This window comes from Eubalaena glacialis, chromosome 11 (genome assembly GCF_028564815.1).
Source record: "Eubalaena glacialis isolate mEubGla1 chromosome 11, mEubGla1.1.hap2.+ XY, whole genome shotgun sequence".
Lineage (NCBI taxonomy): Eukaryota > Metazoa > Chordata > Mammalia > Artiodactyla > Balaenidae > Eubalaena > Eubalaena glacialis.
The window spans coordinates 106,434,799-106,445,265 of NC_083726.1; the positions used below are offsets into that span (position 1 = coordinate 106,434,799).

A 10,467-nucleotide genomic window follows, 5' to 3' on the forward strand; every position below is an offset into this window, starting at 1 on the left:
GATTAGAATTAACACGTGCATGAGGGTAGAATTAAGCATAACAGACAGATGAAAAGAAAGGCGGAGATCAAGTCAACAGAAAGGTACATTCCAAATGAAATTACACAGGTGGAATCCAAGGACAAGGGCTGGGCTTTTGAGCCTTAGTCACTGCCGAGGAGTCCTAGGCTGGGATCCTCTCTCCAGCAGGGACGGGAGTTCTGATAGAAGAAAGGCCATTTCCCTTCTTTCTGGACAGAGCTGCTCAAACCAGAAAAGCGAGTGAACCAAAATGCCATCGCTCCTGAGCAGATGTATGACTCTGGGAAAAGCCTAGAAATAGAAGGTGGAGAATCTTTATAATCCAGAAGCTTGTGCAGAATGCATAAAGGCCTAGCATTTGGGGGCAAGGTAGGCTACTTGTAATACCAGGCTCTCTGGAATCTTTTAAAAATAACAGTGAATACAACCAATTGCAAGAACAAAATAACCTTTGCCACCAAAAATACCAAATAAAAATCTATCCAATTCAGAAGCATGAAATACACCAAGTTTGTAGCTAAAAGCCAGAATGAAGTATAGACATTTTCTGAATCACATACTGAACTTAGACTAACTTACTTATTTTCCTAAGCCTGAAGCCAATTCTAAGTGGGTTTAAGTATAAAAATTTAAAGATCTACATTCCAGTGAGCCAGGACAGAGTCAATTTTATAAAACTGAATCAGATACTAATTGGAATATCAAAATATGCTTAGACTCAAACGTAAAACAAACGATAGCTTGAGAATTCAACTCCAATTAGATTAAAACAAAGGAAATAAAGAATTCACAATTAGCCAGTAGTGATGATGATGGTGATCGTGATAATGATATTGTTACCGAACCAAACTTGGGTCCACCTGCACACACACAGTAAAGCCAATCTACTGACCCTGGCTTGTGGTGAAGGAAAGTGTAGCGTTTATTGCAGGCACCAAGCAAGGAGTCCAGGCGGCTAGTGCTTAAAAGAACCAAACTCCCCAAGGCTCTCAGAGAAAGGTTTATAAAGGCAGGGTGAGGGAGGGGGTTTGTGGGGTGTGTGATCAGTTTGTGGACATTCTTCTGATTGGTTGGTGGTGGCGTAAATGGGGCTCAGCATCATCAATCTTCTGGTTCCAACCTGTCTGGGGTCTACATGCAGCATACAGTTAACTTCTTCCACCTGGTGGGGGGTTTCAGTATCAACAAAACAGCTCAAAGGACATGGCTCAAAATATTATCTATAGTCCTTGAGGAAGAACTAAACATTCTTTGATGTTATTTAATGGCTAAACTATTATTATTTTGTCTTGCTTGACTGTTTTCCTTTCTTTCTGCATTTTCTCACTCCTCTGATTAAATTTATTCTTTGACTAAAGTTTTTCTACAGACAAAAGGCAGGCAGACGGCGGTCATTGGTGGGAGCCTATTCTCGGTTATAGTACTATACTTCCTGGTACTTGATTCCCAGAGTAATGACATATCTCTGTACCCAGGGTGCACTGATCCTGACTTCACCCTTCAATGATCTCAGTACCTTCTAATTGGATAATCTACCCTCTGACTGGTGTGGGCTTTGAAAACTGTGTTAGGCTGCAGATCACAGGGGAAGGTTAGGTCCCTCATGGGGAAATAGAAGATGGCTAATTAACTTTTTCTTTTTTCTTTTTACCTCTTTGAATATTTTATTTTATTACTTTTTTAACATAATTTTTATCTTATATTGGAGTATGGTTGATTTACAATGTTGTGTTAGTTTCAGGTGTACAGCAAAGTGATTCAGTTATACATATACATGTATCCATTCTTCTTCAGATTCTTTTCCCATATAGGTTATTATAGTAATATTGAGTAGAGTTCCCTGTGCTATACAGTAGGTCCTTGTTGATTATCTAAATATTTTACATATAGTAGTGTGTATATGTTAATTAACTTTTTCAACTGAGGAGTATTGTGTTATTAGCATATTGGCCAGAGACTGTGCTTCTGTGTGTGTGTGTGATCAGTATGTAGGCATTGTTACATGTGCACATGGTTTTTTTGTTTGTTTGTTTTGTTTTGTTTTTTAACATCTTTATTGGAGTATAATTGCTTTACAATGGTGTGTTAGTTTCTGCTTTATAACAAAGTGAATCAGTTATACATATACATATGTTCCCATATCTCTTCCCTCTTGCAATACATGTTTTAATAATATAAGTTAACAGGGAATTCTCTGGTGGTGCAGGGGTCAGGACTCCGCACTTTCACTGTGAAGGGCCCAGGTTCGATCCCTGGTCAGGGAACTAAGATCCTGCAAGCTACACAGAGCGGCCAAATAATAATAATAATAAACAACTTAAATGTACTCACTTTGTTGGAATGTGTTCTTCAGATTCTGTGAACCCTTAGAGGGAAATAAAAATGTGGACTTCACCAGTGGGGCCAGAGCACAGTGAGTTATTTGTGTTGCTAAAAAATACTGAAAAGGTAAAAGGGAATGCAAATCACATGTCCAGAGTGACATAGACACAGGGGCTCAGAGACGGTCTTTACATGGAAGGAAAGGAAGGCTTGGGAAAGTGGGGAAGTGGAGAGACACGTACACCAGGAGCAGTGATTTGGCAGGTCTTCCCGGAGACAGGGGAGATGTTGGCTGAGGGAAATAAAGGGTTTTTATTCCCTGCAGCCAGGAGTTGGACAATAGCTCTGACTTTCAGAGATGTGACAAACCACGACGAACCACGATGACTTGGCCACAAGGCCTCCGTTTTCTGTGCAGATTTACTCACCTGAGAAACAGGGGACTTCCCAGCCCTGGTGAAAGAACAAACCAGGTGAGGCCCGAGAGAATGAGTTGCTGATTCAGAAGCTGAAGGAAGGAAGGACTGGGCAGTTTCTGGCTCCTTCTTCCACATTCTGGCCTCGGTTCCCTGCTGCCCTGAGTAAGACTCCAGGCGCCCGGGCTGCCCTGTAGCCGCGCCTGGAAAACTCCTGGATGGGGCTGGATCAGATCTGTTCAGAGACCTGCAGGCACAACCCCTTCTCAGTTTTCTCTTCAGCAGCACAGTCTGAGGTATGGCTTCCCTGTGGACCACAGATTTTAAATGTCAGCCCGCCTGGGAATGAGCGCTTCCAGTTCGTCTGGCCCCCGCACTGAAGAGTTGAACTTGGGTTCTGTTCCTCCCATCTCATTCCTCTTCCCCTTGTCCTCCTTCCCCCGGTGGCTGCGAGCGGTTTTTCCATTTCATCTTGCAGACATGTGAGGTCTCTCACTCCCCCGCCCCACTCTCCCCCACATCTGGAAGAGCCATGTTCACATCTGGAGGCCATCCTCATCTGGGAGATTTCTTTCGACATTCTTTTCTTTGAAACTCAATCCATGTAACCTCTTGTTCAAAGGGCCTCTGAACTACTGGAATGATTTGCAGAGTCTCAGGAAGAAGTCTTTAGGTTCAGCCCTATGTGGTGGAATTTATGAGTCAAACCAACCCCAACATCATGATTCTGACTGCTTTTTTTCCTCCATAATTACTTCTCTGAGCTTTGTGTTGAAAAGGGCTGGAAATCTAGTCTAGGTCACATACAAAAGGAAGGTGGGAATCACAAGGGTAAGTCCAGTTCGTAGCTCTGTGGCCTTGAACGAGATAGTCATTTCTTCACAGATAAAACTGGGGGGTCCTTGTTTCACATGGGATTAATAACCCCGCTTTGTTAACTCCCAGGATTCTGTGAGGACGAGTTGGGATCGTGAATCTGAGAGTGCATGGCCATGCGAACCTGGGTAAGATCACGGTGGATGGAGAAAGGGGAGGGCTCCCATCAGGAGAGACGGTCTGTGCATTTGCACACCCCCTTCTCCATAAATCCATGGAATACCCCAAGGCTATGGCTCTGTGGTGCTCTGCTGAGCAGGGAAAGGCAGAATTCTCCGGAACTCGAGTCCCGCTGTGAGCCACGTACCCTCATTCTAACCAAATTGACAGTAGAGTATCTGATCAGAGTCTCAAACTTAATGTGTATTCAAATGACCCAGCCATTCGGACAAAATGCAGATTCTGGTTCACAGGTCTGGGGTTCGGCTGAGGTTTGCGTTCCTAACACGCTCCCAGGTGATGTCTATGCTGCCAGCCCCCAGACCATATTTTGAGTGACGTGGTACTACAGAGGTGGATCCCTAACCCTCACATTCAACCTCTGCTCACAAATGAGTTTGTCACTTTTGCAGTGTCAGGCAGAGTCAGTGGCAGGAGAGGCCTGAAGGGAAATGAACTCCACATTCCTGAAATGCACAAAGACCTGTTCAGCTCGACTTTGATCCGCTCCGGCCACGGAAGGGAGGAGCCATGTGGCCTCTTGGATGTGAAGGGAAAACCAACTACTTTACCCCACTCCCTGCCTTCGAATATTTCCCCTCCTGAGTCACGTTCACGTCTAGTGGAGAGAATGCCACAGCTATGGATGGCTGCCTTTGACCTTCAGCAAGTTGCCCAACTCCCAGCCAGGCTGCCACAAGGAGAAACACCAGAGGTCCTTCAGCTGGGCACTTCCAGCCAGACTCTATTGCCCCTGAGCTATGTTGCCTGGCAACCAGAGGGCAGGAGGAAAGCAGGGATGTAGGTTGATAAGAGGGCAGGGAGGGAATCATGGTACCTGGAGAGACAGGGCTGAAGCCATCTGAGGGCTTCTAGTCACACAGACACCCACACCCAGCACGTGGAATATTAATTAGCCTCAGAGGGAGGGCACCCTGGGTGTGGACCTAGAAAGCAGGAGACCAGAAGTTTACAAACACTCATTCCTTCCATTTTATTATTTTAAAGATATTAATAATAAAAGAAAAAGGGGGGAAAATCCTACTTCTTAGATGAGTTAGCAAGGCAGGAGGAAAAAACGGAAAAACTGCTTATAAAAACCAAGGGAACCATTAAAGGGTATGGGGGGTGTGGGGAGAAGTTGGTAGAAGTCCCATCCTAAAAACTAAACCATGGCTTAAAAAGGGGCCAATAAATAGTTTATAGGAAGGTCTAAAAAGCTGCACTGAGACGCCGCCCAGGCGTGGGCTTCTAGCAGCTCCCAAGAGAGGAGGGGCTGCAATTCCATGAGACCCCCCCACAGCCCCCCAACACGCCGCCCATCAGCGCATCACTGGGCAGGGGCCACCCAGCCAGAGAGAGGGTGCTGGACGGCAGACTGCAGGCCAGGGCGACAGCTAGAGTGGCAGGAATTTTGATTCTAGTCACAGGTATGGAGCTCCAGTTTCCTCCCAGGTTGAAAGCCTTAGTTCAGAGCCGCAAGTCGTGGATGGTTATAACCATCCCTGCTCTGGTCCTCCGGCTTCCTGCCTTCCCACACCCAGAGCTGGCTTCACATTGCAATAAGGATGAGCCCCCGAGAACACAGATGGAATCATGCTGCTTAAAACTTTTCAACATTCCGTTGCCAACAAAGGAAATTCCAATCTACTTAGCGTGGGCATTCGATGCTTTCCACTACCTTACCCTGGTCTACTTTTCCAGAGTCATCTCTGTCTTCTCCTACCAGCCCCCAACGACCCTTCAGTCCAGTCACTTAAACCATACCATTCTCCCCAAAGCCATGAACGTTTTGCTCTTCCATGCCTTTGCATATTGCCGTAATTCCTCATTTGGCTTATCGTCCAAAGAAGCCGTACTTACCCTTTTTAAAATACACAGAAATAAAATTTTAAATTTGCAAAGGAATATGGGCACACAATTTAATTTCTTCAGGTGCAGAAGACTTAAAATGTAAAGAAAAATCTCTTGCCTTCCTCTTCCCCCTGCCCATGACTTCTCCCTCAATTAAACCACCTTTCACTCTTTTTAAAATTGTATCTCCTCCTGGTTACATTCATTTCTCTAGGAACTCTTTCTGGATTTCTAGAAAGTTATTTCTTAATTTAGCAATTTTGCATAGCTTTTTTTTTTTTTTGCATTCTGACTCTAATAAATGCATGTTTAGCACACATGAAACATACTAAAATTTTTATTTTCTGATGGAAACCATAAATCACTTTAAGTTACAAGAAGAAACAATGTAAGATAAAAATTAAGAGTTCAGGCTCTGAAGTTAGTCTAACTGGGTCCAGATCACTAACTTCAACTGACTTAACTTTCTGTGCTTATGATGTCTTTATAAATGGCAGAAGATACACATTCGTGTTTCCTTCAGCTATAAAATCTGTACTGATCTCTCCTTAGACCTGCAGCAAAACTGTCATATGCATTTCTCATCACTCCTGCCCAGGGTTGCACGTACTGCTTCCAGAATCCTATGTCTCCTCCTGGCTTGCTTTAGTCCCTCATTTTTTTGTGGGAGTGTGTCCTCAAATGACTTCCTTCAAAAGATGTGTGGAATTAAGCTTTTTCAACACTTCACTGTCTGAAAATGTCTCTTCTTCTGCCTTCAAAATTCACAGTTTTTTGCTGGACATAGAAGTCTAGTGAAAAGTAGTTTTCCTTCATAATTTGAAGTATTTCATTACAGTCTGTCATCTAGAGTTGCTTTTTCAAGCCTTTGGTGCCCATTTATTTGTGGGTTATCATTATTTTTTCTTCATTCCTCTCTCTCTCTCTGGAAAGATTTAAGATTTCTCTTTTAATATTAGTGTTCTGAATTTTTAAATGTTGCATTTGCTGTCTTTTATTCATTATGGTGGAGAGTAGGTGAACACTTCTTTCTTAACTTTTGTATCCTTACACTCTGGGAAATTCTCTTGTAATATTTTTTCGTAATTCCTTCTCACTTTTTTTTTGTTTTTTAAATCTCCTATCAGCTGGATGTTGAGCCCCTGGGTTATTCTAAATGTTTTTATTGTTGTTGTTGATCATTTTATACTCTTTGTCTTTTAATTTTCTCTATTTTATCTTCCAGCTTTTTAATTAGCATTTTCATAGCCTCTTCTTCTTGTTTAATTGATATGGTGTCTTCATAAATGTCTCTGGGGATACAAATTAGTTTCTCTCAAGCTCCTTATTTACCCTGAATTATCTCTTGTATTCCTATGAGATTATTTCTCTATTCCATGACATTTCTTTTTCACGTATCACAATTCCCTCAAGTACGTAGTCACTGGTGGGATTATTAAAGCTGACTGTGAACTCGGTGTGCCGCTGTTGACTATTGGGCTCCGTTTCAGGGTGAATAGAAATGGATCCCAGATGTGGCATTATTGCCCACACTAAAAACAGGTTGTTTGATTTCTTTAGACAGGAGCGAAACTGTGTTGAACCCAAGTTCATGTGCCCTACTCACAGTAAGGCCAAACAAATGGAAACATCAAAGTTTGGAGCAGAGAAATGTTTATTCCAAAGGCCAAGCAGGGAGAACAGGCAGGTCATGCTCAAAAGACCCAAACTCCCTGTTGGTTTTCGGAGGAGAGTTTTAAAAAGCAAAATTTGGGGTGAGGGCTGTGCGGTGCATGACTTTCTTCTGATTGGTTAGTGGTGAGGTAACAGGGCAGTGCTCCAGGAATCTTGTGCTCAGCCTGAAGTTACCTGGGTGAGGACCTTAGTTCCTATAGAAGAACTCAAAGATTTGTATCAGATTGTTATGTATCAATATATCCCTTGAGGAGGAGCTATCTCCTTGCTTGGTGCCCTGTAATAAACGCTCCACTTTCCTTCGCCATAGCCCTGTGTCAGCGGATTGGCTTTGCTGCACATCGGATGAGTGGACCCAAGTTCCATTTGGTGACCGTCCTACTTCTTATAATCCACACATCACTTAATTGCCTATCTTCTGAAGACTCTCTCCATGTTCTCTACATTATTGGAAGTTTATACCAGTTTTTACTCCTTTGCTGTCACATCATGGGGCTCAGAAGGTAAAGAAAATAAATATGTTCCAGGAAACCAAAAACAAAAATGACAATTCTAAAAGTTTCCAGAGAGAAGGTATAGATCCCCTGAAAAGAAATGGGAATTCTTAATATCTATAATAAATGCTGGCCAAGAAAATAACTTTTTCAGCATTGAAAGACAAGAACCTTCAACCTAGAATTTTAACACCAATTAAACTGTTTAAAATTTGGGACAAAATTAATGATATATCAAGCATACATAAAACTTCTCTTAATATTCTCTTGGAAGAAGTACTCCACTAAGAAGAGAATTAATACAAGAGGACACTATGTTAATTAAGAATAAACAAATAAACACCATATAAATTTTTATTTTTTTCTAAAAAAAAGAAGCAAAAAAATGAAAGTTAAGATACAGAGCAGAGAAATAGAATTGAAAAAAACTTACTGAGTGTTATAAAACATAGATAAGCAGGGGGATCCATAACTAGATACATTATAGTGAATTTATAAAGTGCTAAATTGTATGTGGAATCTAAAAAAAATTAAAAATGATACAAATGAGCTTATTTGCAAAACAGAAAGGGACTCACAGACATAGAAAACAAACTTATGGTTACCAAAGGGGAAAAGCGGGGGAGGGATAAATTAGGAGTTTGGGATTAAAATAGACTCTCTATTATATATAAAATAGATAAACAACAAGGACCTACTGTATACCATAGGGAACTATACTCAGTGTCTTGTAATAACCTATAATTTAAAAGAATCTAAAAAAGAATAGATATACATGTATATGTATAACTGAATCACGTTGCTATATACCTGAAACTAGCACAACATTGTAAATCAACTATATTTCAACAAAAAATTTTTTTAAAAAGAAGAATGTGAAAAAATACAATTTAATACAATGGCATTTTACATGACTTAACTAAAAAATAATTAAAAATTTAAAAATAAACAAATAGCCATTAAAATATAAAATAAAGAGGCAAGTTGGCAAAGAATAAATTTAAAACTTGCATAGATAAATAACCGCTATAGAAGTTAAAACATCAATCACTTTATGAGGTTAATAATATAACCTTGATTCCAAAACTGGATAAGAACAGCACAAATTATAGTATCTACATACGTAGATAATTATATATCTAACACATACAAGAAACTCTTGCAAATCAGCATGAAAAAGATAAGAAACCCAAAAGAAAAATGAGCAAAACTTGCAATACACAATTTAGAGAATGGATACCAAGGATGAGATGAGATATGCATTTCTAGGAAGGCCTAGACATCAGCAAAATGCAAACTTTTAAACAGCAATATACTACTTTATACACATACACGATATACAAAGATTAGAAAGCAGGGTAATACCAAGTGATGGAGAAGACTCAGGGAAATAGACTTGTTTGTGCATTTCTGGAGCAGCATTAAACAGGCATAACCATTCTGGAAAGCAACCAAGTATTATTTAGTGAAAATGAAGTATTCATATACCTTATGCCCAGCAATCTCCCATGCTGGGTATGTGCCCAGGAGGCTCTTGCAGAAGTTGTAGGAACACAGGTCCAAGGGTACTTGTCCTATCATTAGAGACTGTCCTATGTGAGTCCATGATTGGCACTTGGGGGGAGTGGGAAATGAGGGAGGGGGCAGAAGAGAAATAGGAATGATAATCAGGGATAAAAGGGAAAAGCAACCAAGGTAAAACCAGACTGTGACCTTGCACATCCTGTTAAGGAACTGAGGGACATGTTCAACTCTGCATCTGAGGATCCTATCATGGGTCAAGGCACTTGTGGTAGAAAAATACATGAGTAGCTGCCACCTGACTTCTTCATTTGCTTTGACCAAATAGGTGAGCTGGGCAATGGACGTGACCTACCCTTTCCTTGACCTTCCAACAGTCTCCCTCCCCTCCCCCATCCATTCAGCTGGCCTCACCCTCTAGAAACAAACCCCTCCCCAGGCCTCAGTAATCTCCAGGCTTAGGGTTTCCCACCCAAATCTCATTTCCTTCCGTAGAACATTTGTGGAATGGGTTGTTCAACCCCTGAGTAACCCTGCCCACTTCACCTGGAGTCACATCAGAGCAGTGTCCACATTTGTCCCCTGCACTCACCAGAGCCTCGCTGCAGCCGTATCATGGGGTCTCGGACCCTTGTGCAGAAGAAGCCTTAAGGAACTAGATGGAGGCCAGATCCTGTGTTTTCTGGGGAAAGTAAGTTATTTTCACAGCAATTACTTCTGCAACTTCCTAGGCAATCAGACTAAGCACCTGGATACAGAAGCCCCACCTCTCACAGATAAGGATCAGAATGGACTTGTTGAAGTGATGCAGTAATACAGAAAGGCAGCACAAAGGTGAACTCTAAGAGCTGGAGAAGTTACAAGAGACAGAGTTTTTTATGGGACCGTTTCTTGCCCATATGCCTGCATCAGACTTCTCTTTCAGAGCAAATCCTCAGTTATGTTTCCCCTAGATTCCTATTCTATGGATCTTGCCTCACCTGGTTTCCCGGCAGACACATACTGCCCCATCTTTCCATCTCCTGCAACCCACCTGGTGTGGGCATCCTCAATCTGGGACTTCACCAGACTTCAGACCACAACATGACCCTAAATCCTTTTCCGATTGTGTGTCCTCAGCTACCAAATAA

General features: G+C 41.8%; 1 long non-coding RNA gene across 2 annotated transcripts; it reads right to left on the reverse strand.

Annotated features, from left to right (window-relative positions):
* Positions 1-31: 31 nt before the first annotated feature.
* On the reverse strand, positions 32-10,096 carry LOC133101196 (uncharacterized). 2 transcript variants are annotated; one of them, XR_009702600.1, is made up of 3 exons: positions 9,930-10,096; positions 9,305-9,430; positions 32-312 (listed from the first exon to the last, which is right to left on the reverse strand). It is a non-coding gene; the product is annotated as an uncharacterized LOC133101196 (long non-coding RNA). The 2 variants fall into 2 exon arrangements; XR_009702601.1 differs by lacking the exon at positions 32-312 and adding an exon at positions 7,164-7,906.
* Between the last annotated feature and the right edge of the window lie 371 nt (positions 10,097-10,467).